This window comes from Papaver somniferum, chromosome 8 (assembly GCF_003573695.1).
Source record: "Papaver somniferum cultivar HN1 chromosome 8, ASM357369v1, whole genome shotgun sequence".
Lineage (NCBI taxonomy): Eukaryota > Viridiplantae > Streptophyta > Magnoliopsida > Ranunculales > Papaveraceae > Papaver > Papaver somniferum.
The window spans coordinates 11,693,504-11,703,966 of record NC_039365.1 but is presented as its reverse complement, the minus strand read 5'-3'; the positions used below and the strand labels follow the sequence as shown (position 1 = coordinate 11,703,966).

The 10,463-nt window shown below is 35.7% G+C and overlaps 1 long non-coding RNA gene across 1 annotated transcript; it reads right to left on the bottom strand.

Moving 5' to 3' along the window:
* Positions 1 to 5,952: 5,952 nt before the first annotated feature.
* LOC113304080 lies at positions 5,953 to 6,558 on the bottom strand. The gene is made up of 3 exons (XR_003338035.1): positions 6,497 to 6,558; positions 6,313 to 6,375; positions 5,953 to 6,130 (listed from the first exon to the last, which is right to left on the bottom strand). It is a non-coding gene; the product is annotated as an uncharacterized LOC113304080 (long non-coding RNA).
* Between the last annotated feature and the right edge of the window lie 3,905 nt (positions 6,559 to 10,463).

The following is a 10,463-nucleotide window of genomic DNA, read 5'->3' as shown; positions in this document are numbered from 1 at the left end:
GTGCATGATTGTAGAAGCCATGTTTGTTGGTAATTCAAACGGAAACTTGCTGTCTAAACGCATCGGACCGGACGTTTGATTTAAATCAAATGCTTCATGAAAAAGTTAAGCACACACTTTAATCCATTTTCACTTCTGTTTTGAGTTTTTAGATCATTTAACTTCAACTGTTTAATCATAGAACTTGCAAAATCTGAACCGTCTAAGAAAAGTAAGAATCCATTGTTCTGTCTATATCAATAATCAAGTGCGGAAAGATTTTCTTGCTCGGCTTACAGTCAGATTCTGGGCGTAAGTTGATTTCATGCTCAGACGAACATCAGATAGTGAAAACTACTACCACACTCATTTTTGTGTTTTTCCCCACCCTCAAACCCACGGGCGTGAAACTTCACGCGCGCACCCATTTTTTTGGTGAAAATTTCTCGTACACCCATAATTTAAGAAATTGGGTTCTATCGCAGCTTTTTTCCTTTAAATCACATTTTCCTTTGGCCAGAGAAAGAGAGGCGAGATATTCAGAGAGTTAAAGAGGGGATCAACAAATTAAAAGAGGGTTCACAGCAAGAGCAACAACAAATCTATAACGATGGAGTTCTTGTAAAAACTAGATTGTGTTTTTTTTCCCGATGTCGATTCAATTAATGGATTGCGGTGGTTGTTGTAAAATTTGTTAGAGTGAATTCAAGGACATGAAGGATATGTATTTGCTGGACATGGAACTGAAGACGAGATGAAACTAGAAATTGGGTATCAATTCATTTTGGATTTGGTAGAAAATTGATGTATTGCCATTGATTTTGCGATTAAACACGAGGACGCTGAGATGTAGAGGTGTTCCTGAATCTAATATTATTAGATATCTAATTTGAAGAGATGAATGGTATGTAGTCCATGTTTCCCCTTTTTGTTCACTCGCTGCCTCTCTTTAATATTATTAGATATTTTAGGCTTTAGATCTCAATCATGATTGGAGAAAGTATGAACAAGCAGCATCGAAGGAATTGATCACATAGTCTTGGTTCATAGGATTGTTAATTTTCAGTTGTTTTTTACAAGTAAAATTTTCATTCTAGGCTTCAAATATTGTGGTTCATAGGATTGTTAATTTTTCACTTGTTTTATTTGGAGCTCTAGGTGCTTTTTGATTTCCAGAAGATTAAGATCTTAGTGCTCTGAGCTGGTGGATAAATGCTTTATTGAAGACAGTTGAATGGAGCTGATACAACAGTGGTATGGCTGTTGATTACAGAGAGGGATGAAGCTATTTTGAAATTGATAATTGGTTGATTACTGCAACTGCTGCTCGGTGATGGAAGACAAGGGTACTACGTTGTTTCCGTGGAGTTGAATTCAAGAATGGAAGGTGATGGTATGAACTGATGATGCTCTTTTGGGAGGAGCTGGTGAATTTAAGATGTTGCTTATTCACTCTTTCAACTCCAAACTAAACTATAATGGAGATCTTTCATTAGTTGGTTGTTTAGCTCATTGGAAAAATAGATTGTTCTCGATCCAGTAAGAACATGAACCGGACTCGCTGTGTGTTTGTGTATGAAATGGGTTTTGGTGAAATTTCTCAACTGAGAAACAACACAGCAACAACTGACTTCTGGTGGGTCTGTAATGTGTCTGCTGGTGTAAGAGAGATTATGAAGAGTTTCGAAGACGAGGTGACTCGAAGTAAGATTGTTGAACAACTGGAGTTGGTGGTTGTAAAGAAAGTGTTGTGTAAACGGAGATGATCATCTCGAGTTGTGCTGCCAGAGATAGAAGCGCAGTCGGTGGGTGGTGGCAGTTGGCTATATAACGGATGTATGCAGTTCGTGTTTGTGAATGGATTCGAGCTGGTGGTACAACAACAAAGGAGAAGGTAATACGCCGAGAAGATAGGTTTGAGGGTCTTGTTTGGCGTTGATGGTGATATTGACTTGTATACCGTGTTCAAAAGGAGGACAGTGGCAAGAGTGTCCAATACGTAGTCTAACTGATGTAGATAATTGATGCACGTTTCTGGTCAAGCGTAGGCGACGATGTACTGGTTTCGTTAATGTGGTGGCAACGGATGATGGGTTTGGCGTGCGTGTGACGTGAATTTAAAAGAAAATGGAGGTGTGAATAGTGATGCATGACAGGTTATGCATCTACAAATTTGTTGCATAACTTGTTATGCGTTCTCGAAATTGGTTGCATAACACTATCTGCAGTTTTTTTCTTTTGTTTTCTTTTTGCATAACTTGTTATGCAGTCCAGAAAACGGTTGCATAGCATGTTATGCAGCAACTTTTTTGTCACTATCGGAACCAACAAAAACAAAGACCGCATAACTTGTCATGCACCAATAATAATATCTGCATAACTTGTTATGCAGTTGTGAAAATCTATGCATAATCTGTTATGCATTCGAAAATATGGATGCATAATGCATTATACATCGAGAAAATTGATGCATAACCTGTTATGCAATGGAAAATATGGCTGCGTAATGCATTATGCATCAATTTTTTATGTACGCACTAAAATCAACAAAAACAATGGCAACATAACTTGTTATAAATGCATAACTTTGTTAGGCAGTCGAGAAAATGGTTGCATAATTCGTTATGCGTCTGCATAATGTGTTATGCATCTTTTTTGGTGGCCACATAATGGTTATGTATCAAGTTTTCGAAAATTTTGCCTAAAATGATGATCAACTCCGATTTTTTTCGTGAAAAACAAAAATTTGATATTGTTGTTTGTACTCGTTGTGTAGCTCTCTTAAAAAGATTTCCAACGATATAAAATTTTTAAAATTCCAAGGCGCGGATTTTTAGATATGTTATGTCCAAGTTGCGCTTCCAATTATACCCCTGAAAAATTAGGCTGCATAACTGAGTTATGCCTGAAAAAATAGTATGCATAACGAGTTATGTATTGATTCTTAATAATTTCATATAATTATGGGTGTCAAAGAAATAATTATGGGTGTCACGGTACCCAAAATTAATTGTGGGTCTGATAATGATAATATTATTTTTTTTTTGGGTCTCCCCCTAATTTCCCCCATCAAATATTCGATTATTTACTGACAGGCCTAATTAGAGCCCATAATTTCTTCGATAAAAGCCCGTTAATTCTTCAACGTCCACACCAAATGTTTCTTTAGCATTTTCGTTCTTTATTAAACAAAACGGACTTCACAAAACGAAGGAAAGCCCTCCACCACATGATATCCTTCTGCAAAACCTAGTTAGCAATTCGGAGTTCGAAAACGTACGGAACGGGAAACGTCTGTATATTATTCGGATTTATAAAATTTAAATTTGGTCAATAATCCGATTAACGATTCGTGATTCGGTAATAAATCGGAACGGCATACATACATGTATAATTCGTTTTAAATATTTGAGTTCGGCGCACAAAATTGGGACTATATAAATAATAAACTAGTATATCTTACTAATATAAAGAAAGTGGCTTTTTTGGTATGACCTCATGATTTCCATGTGTACTTTCCATCTGGTTCGTCGGATCAGATGACCTTAAAAACACGGAATGTGATGTAGGCCGTCCATCTAATAAGGATTTCGGTATAATACGGGAGATATTGGGTGGGTTTGTAATAAAATAACTAAATTTCTAAGGGCCTAAAAATAAAAATTATATATACAAGATCTGGAATTAGGTTCAGAGGAGAAACCTATTCCCAAATGAGAACGATGATCATATGTCCTTATTAATATGATTAAATCCTAACCTTCAATTTTCTCCAACTTCAGTTCAATCTCTGTTCAACAATGTTACTCAATTATTAACCTTGGTTCTTTCCAAGAGTTTTCCTATTAAAAATTTGGGTGTAGATTGAGAAATTTAAATGGGATTATAAAACCCAAAATCAAATCGATTGATGCTTCTTTTTTCTAAAACCCGAAATCTAACGACGTCTTATTTTGATCGAATGATTCTCCTCCTCTCAAATTCGCAGTTTTATTTTTTTTGTTTTTGATGTACTTGAGGTGAAGAGGAAGATTGTAATGGAGGTGGTATGGATGAGATAGTGACGGATGTGGTAGTCCGTGAAGTGGAGAAGATGTGGTAGTACCTGAAGTGGAGAAGAGTAGATAAAAGAGGAGCAAACAGAAGAATAAATCAAATGCAAATTGTAAGTACATCGTTTTCCACATCGTTTCTTTCCTCTCTTTTGTTTCTCCTTTTTAGACAGGATAACAACAATGAACCTGCAAATACCACTATTAGTCTGTAGACCAACGCCACATCACTAAAAAAATGCGACAAAATGAGGTGTTTGCAGGTTTTGGAACGGGGCGGCAGTTGCACTTTTTGAAGGTTTGCAGGTTTGACAGTCTTTGTTACAGCAGCAAGTTGTGGTGATAATTTTTGATCAGACACTACAAAAAAGAAGGCCTCTTGGGACGGTCATAAAACAGTCCCAAAAGTCTAAAAGCCGTCCCAACAGGTATTTAGTAACGGTTTTCTTACCGTCCCCTGAACCACCGTCACTAATACTGTTAGAGACGGCTTTGGCTTTCAGGGACGGCTTAATTCAACCGTCACCAATACTTCTAGGGATGGATTCACGCTGTAGGGACGGTTTTAGAATCCATCCCAAATACTTTTCTAACCGTCCCTAGAGAAAAATTCCAACAGTAGCAGTGACCCAATAGTAACGTCAAAAAAGCGTTGCTAAAGTTTGAAAAAATTGGTAAGACTTTTCTTGGTTTCTTTGGCAGGATGCCTTTCCCTTTACCCTTATGAACATTCATTCACACAGTATTTTCTCATTCATGAAATCAAGTTTTTCACAAAAATGATTCAAAGGTTTAGAATAACAAGTCTCATACAACAAAAGAAAAAACTCCGCAAAAACAATCAACAGGTGATGTTCATAGTTGTACACAACTTGGACGTAAACGGTGCACCATCTGCACTGGAAATGTATTTGATTGCTTCTGCTCCAGAACGAACTTTATTTCTCCGTAGCATTTAATTCCTACCATCTACCATCATCGAAATTCTGCAACAAAGTCATCGATCGACATACATGAAGAACGAAACCGTAGTATCTAACCTAAATAAGTTCGCCTCCCTGTAAGAGGGAAAGTTGAAAACAAGAAATTTCTTAGAACCAAATTATCAGCATCTCAGATTGTCGTAGGCATTATTTACTGAAAATAATTAGTATCTTAACTTACATACACAGTTTATTTACGAGAAAATGGAAATGAACAAACCAAATAGGGTAAATACTATTGGGACAGGGATAGAGGAATAAATACTCAGTTTATGGGTTTGCATTTCCAGTTTGTGTTATATGCCTTTGGAGGAGTTCTAACTCACCTCAATTAGAAAATTTGGGATAAGGCACATACCGTTGGCACATGGCACCAGAATTTCCATTGAACTGCCAGTATCCTGCCGCATTTCCATTTGACCCTACAAGTAAATCAATTTCAAAATTTAGGTCAATTCGTAATACAACTGCAAAAAACAGATATGACTCGAAGCTTTACCTCTTTGTCGGATTTCATATGTGGCTTGGAGCCGCCAGTGTGTCACTGTTGAACCTTTTGTTTGGCCCTATTTTCTATATCTGCTAACTCATGTTTCAAAGCAAAATAAATTAGTGCGCTTAAATGCTTCAAAAGTGTAAAATAAAGAATCCACATCTCTCAAACAAACAGGAGTGCAATCTCTCAAGCAAACCGAAGACAAAAATGAAAACCTTAACATCGAACTCCAATATTATACACAAAAGGACTAAGGATCGAGTAAACAAGATCAAAGCAAACAAAATGCGAGGGTAAATTATCAAAAGGACTCAGGTATTTGGTTGGACATTTTCTTCAACCGGGGCGACACAAAGGTTACCAAGTGCATATGCTGCCTCATTTCTTATGTCGAATGAGCAGCAGAAAGAAGATGTAGCAACAAAGGAAATGTCTCGCTAAAGTATATCAACTTCTTATGAGCAGGAGTACCTGCTGCTATGTTGGATAAACCCCAGGCTGCCTCCTACAGTACTAACAAAAATATCAACTGAGAGGTGAGAAAAATATAATACTACATAAGAGTTGTTAGTAAGGAAAGCATACCTTCTTCAACACCCGATGCTCACATCTCAAGCAATCTACAAGAGCCAACACGACATTTTCAAGAAACTTCATAAGCAACTATGGAATTAGAGAACACTAACTCTCCACATTAGCAGACATACAATGAACTTCCGCCTACAAAAGACACCAGCTGAGAAACCCGAATTCATTCTACAGTTCTCAAATAAAACCAAGAAGACACACAAACTTATCTCACCCTGCCAGATGAAGTAAATTCCATACTTAATTTCTCCTTCTCGAACAACATACTCACCTGAATCTACAATCAATTTCAATTCAGTACAAACACAAAAATTTAACCCCTAGAAGAAATTGAAGGGAAATGTTATTGATTTTAATTCAAATTTACACGAACAAAAAACACAAACAAAAATTCTTACTATAATGTTTGAACTGGATAAGTTGAGCAATCTTTAGCAGTGATGCAGTTGGGAGTCTCTGTAATAACAGAACGTGAGATGGAAACTCGATTACTGTTCTTCACCAATATATCAAAAATTAGATAAGGTATGATTAGATTAAATAAACTCAGAGATTACAGAGTCAGCTTATATATAATACAAGGAGTTATGGATGGAGGGAAGGAAATAACATGATATACCTGTTTTTCTTAGATAGGAGATGTTTCTTAGATAGCACCTTCTTTCTACTTATCAGGAACGATCACCTTTCGATAGCTTCTTCTCACCTGCAAATCAAAACTCTAAAAGTCATCATTTCGTACGAGTAATTTTTAAACCATAGTACTTCACTTTATGAATTCACAACAGAAAAAGAGAAAAATTACACTTATCGCACACCATAGTAATTTAGGTTCTCGATCTGTTTTTTATTAGAGATTTTAAGATATCCCCTTCTATTTGTACTCTAACGCAGAGACACTCCTATCCTAAAATTCATAGTCTCTTAACAGTGTCCTAATAGATCTACATCTGTGTCACTTATTGAACCAAGCTACGCAAGGAAACACCATACTATTAGTTCTAGTAGCAATAATTGACAATACAAAAGCCTTAGCATACAAGGTGTACATAAATCCTTGGCATCTGATAGATTGTTAACTATTTTATTATACTAATTTTTGATGCAGGACTACTCTTTGCCTCACAGCAACATTACTAGCAGCGAATCACTTATGACAAGTAATTTCGAAATCAGTGTCGGTTACTAAAAATTATCTTATACAAAGGTCAAAGAAAATATCTAAGTTGCACCCTGTTGTTTTTACCTATTGACACAGATGATATGCAATTTGCAACCTACACAGACATTTAGAACAACCAACTCTGCAATCATGTTATAGAGAGATAGAGAGGTAGAGATTTATACCATCCAGAGAGATAAGGAAATTGAAAAAGGTCATGATGTAAGGAAACACCAGAGGATTGCTGAGTCAGATTGGTTTTTATGATTCTACGAAATGTCACTCTGCAGATTGTGATGGTCATTATAGAGAAATAGAAATAGGTTGAAATTATTTGTTAAGTTACTAAGAGTAATTAACGATCACCATTGGTGTCGGTAAAACAAGAAAGAAGATAATTCAAGAAACCAAATTAAGCCAAGCATGAAATATAATTAACCACAAATTTGTAATTAGAATCTGAAAGAAGACATTAATGTCTAAATTCTGTAAGACCTGAATGAAATTTCTCAGTTCTATAATGGAAAAGATCAAAAGAACATATGGAGAGAGATAACTTACAGTGGAGACAAGAAGAGTAACAGAGCAGTTGCATTCCCTGTTTCAGAGAGACATCATACCCCATAATTAACGAAATCGACAAACAAAATCACATACACAAATAAAAAAAAAAAGAAGCAAATTAGCTAATGATTGAATTTTTAGTATAGACAATGTGCACTATCACCAACCTGTATGTATTCATGGATGTGTCTGTTTCCATTTCCCAGCTGAATAAGCCTATTAGAAATACGTGTAATGTGTCCAAGATTACCGGCTCGAGGTACTTGCTTTCTAACGGAACATGAAGTCGGTTGTGGGTCAAAAATTGATTTCATTCTTGCTTTAGATGACTAATATACTCAGCTAACAGCATAGATCAATTCACACTGTGCTGTACATAAAATGAAATACAAGAAACGCAGAATCAAATCTAATTTTCAACAAACTGAGGAGTACCTGATTTGAACCACTGGAAAGAATGGTACTCTGTTCCGCTTATAGGATTTTACCCACTACATCGAAAGTCGACAAAAACAGATCCTAAATCGTGAAACTGTACTAATGATGCAAGGTTGAAAGATATAGTTCAGATCAAAAACCCCAAGTCCCAGACAACCCCATTCCTTTGCCTTTCTAGAGAATAGAACAGTATGAAGAATTATCTTTTACAAACAAAGGTTAAAAACTAAAACATAAACAGTGGGTACCTTTAGATTATTGATATCAACAGATGGTAAAGGGAAAGGATCAGCTAAGCTAGTAACGCTCGCTAGAGGAAAACTGCCACCACCAGAAATATGCACCTGGCGCAATACACCTCAAGCCAGTGAATATATTGATAGAAATAAAATAAAATAAGTACAGGCTAGATATGAAGATAGATGTAATACATTAGAAAGAGATATAGTACACTAGATAGAGAATCATTAAGGAAAAGAACGTATCATGCTGAACTAGGAGAGAAAAATGTTAGTAGGAGTATGCTTCAACGAACCAAAACGTAATGTTCATAAATACACTTCAGGAATCACAAGAAGTAAATCAATATAGTGGAAAAATTATAAATCATAATCATTTGAGTTTATTACTAAAATGAGAAGTTTCTTTCCTAGAGCTACTGATAGGAGTAAGAGGGTATTGGGGTTTTGCAAGGATCACTGCATTGGCGAAGTAAAGCAGGTTTATGATCAAATGATTGCAGAAGGAAGATTACCTAGTGCTGTTGAACCCATTTAACACGCTGAAAGTAACAAGAAACTACAACAGAAAGTAGATGATGATAGCGTGTACAAGATACAGGGGAAGCTTAATGAATCTGGCCTCAAATATCAACTTTGGACAACAAGAAAACTCACAAGAAAAGAAGAACAATCAAACATAAAGGGGGTGAAGTCTATTAATCCAGCAACAATTAATAATATAAAGGATGCAAAATTTGCTCTTCGATGATTTACAAATTACTATCAACGTAGTAAAACGATTCAAATCTAGAGTAAACTTGTGCCGGAGGACTTTTTTCTGGTGCTTACACTTTTTGTTCATTCCTGTATAGTGAAATTTGAATATCCTCTTACTCCTATCAAAAGATTTAACTCAAAATTATCAAACTCAATCAATAAAATTAAACTAAAAAATAACAGATTCAACTCAAAATTACCAATCTCAATCAATAATATTCTCTAATTGAACCAAATATATAGCAGATTCAACTCAAAACTAATATTCTCTAATTGAAACAATTAACAAATTTTACCTCAAAATATTAGATACTGCGATTTTCCTAACCGCAACCTTAAATTCTTCGTTTCAAACATCAAACCAAAAAAAATTCAAAGGGAATGAGAGATAGATTCTTACCCAAAGTTTGCATGATGAGCATCTGTAATTTGCAAACCCAAAATCGATGAAGACGCGGAAAGTGTTCTCTTGTAATTTGCAAACCCTAAAATCAAAAAACAACCACGTGAGATTTTCAAAACAAAATTCGCAAACCATAAAATCAAATCAACGTGATATTGAGAGAGAAAGAGGAAGAAATTCAACCTGAGAATCAAGTGTCGCTTCACTGTGAACGAATTTGAGATCTCAGAGGGGAATATCACGAACGGAGGAGGAGGTTCAACTTAACGAGATTTTTTCAGCAGAAGAGGAAGAAGGTAAAGAGAAAATGAAAGAAGGTCAATATAACCAACAAAATAAAATGTTTTCTTGTGTTTTCAGGCGTAAGATATTAAACTACCGATTACTCAATCACAACCGTCAAAAACCTATCTATTGGGACGACTTAAAATAATGCGTCCCAATTAGTGGACAACTAGTGACGGCCAGAGTGGTACGTCCAAATGGAAAATTGTAGGGACGGCTAAAGCAGAGTGTCCCAACAACTAACCTCTACGGACGTTTTTTGTAGAAGTGGCCGTCCCTAGAAGCCTTGTTTTTTGTAGTGAGATTTTCATCCTTAGAGATAAAAAAATACCCAGGCATTCCATATGTTCATGTTTGCTCTTTTTTCGGGTATGTGTCTTATTATTCGTTTTCGTATTTCATATGTATTTCTTTTTATTAAGTTAATTAGTGGGTGAACTTCATTATCACATAATTTACGGAACAAAGGTTTAGAATCTTAATTGAAGTGAAATGGAAGTTTTAGGAAAAAACTC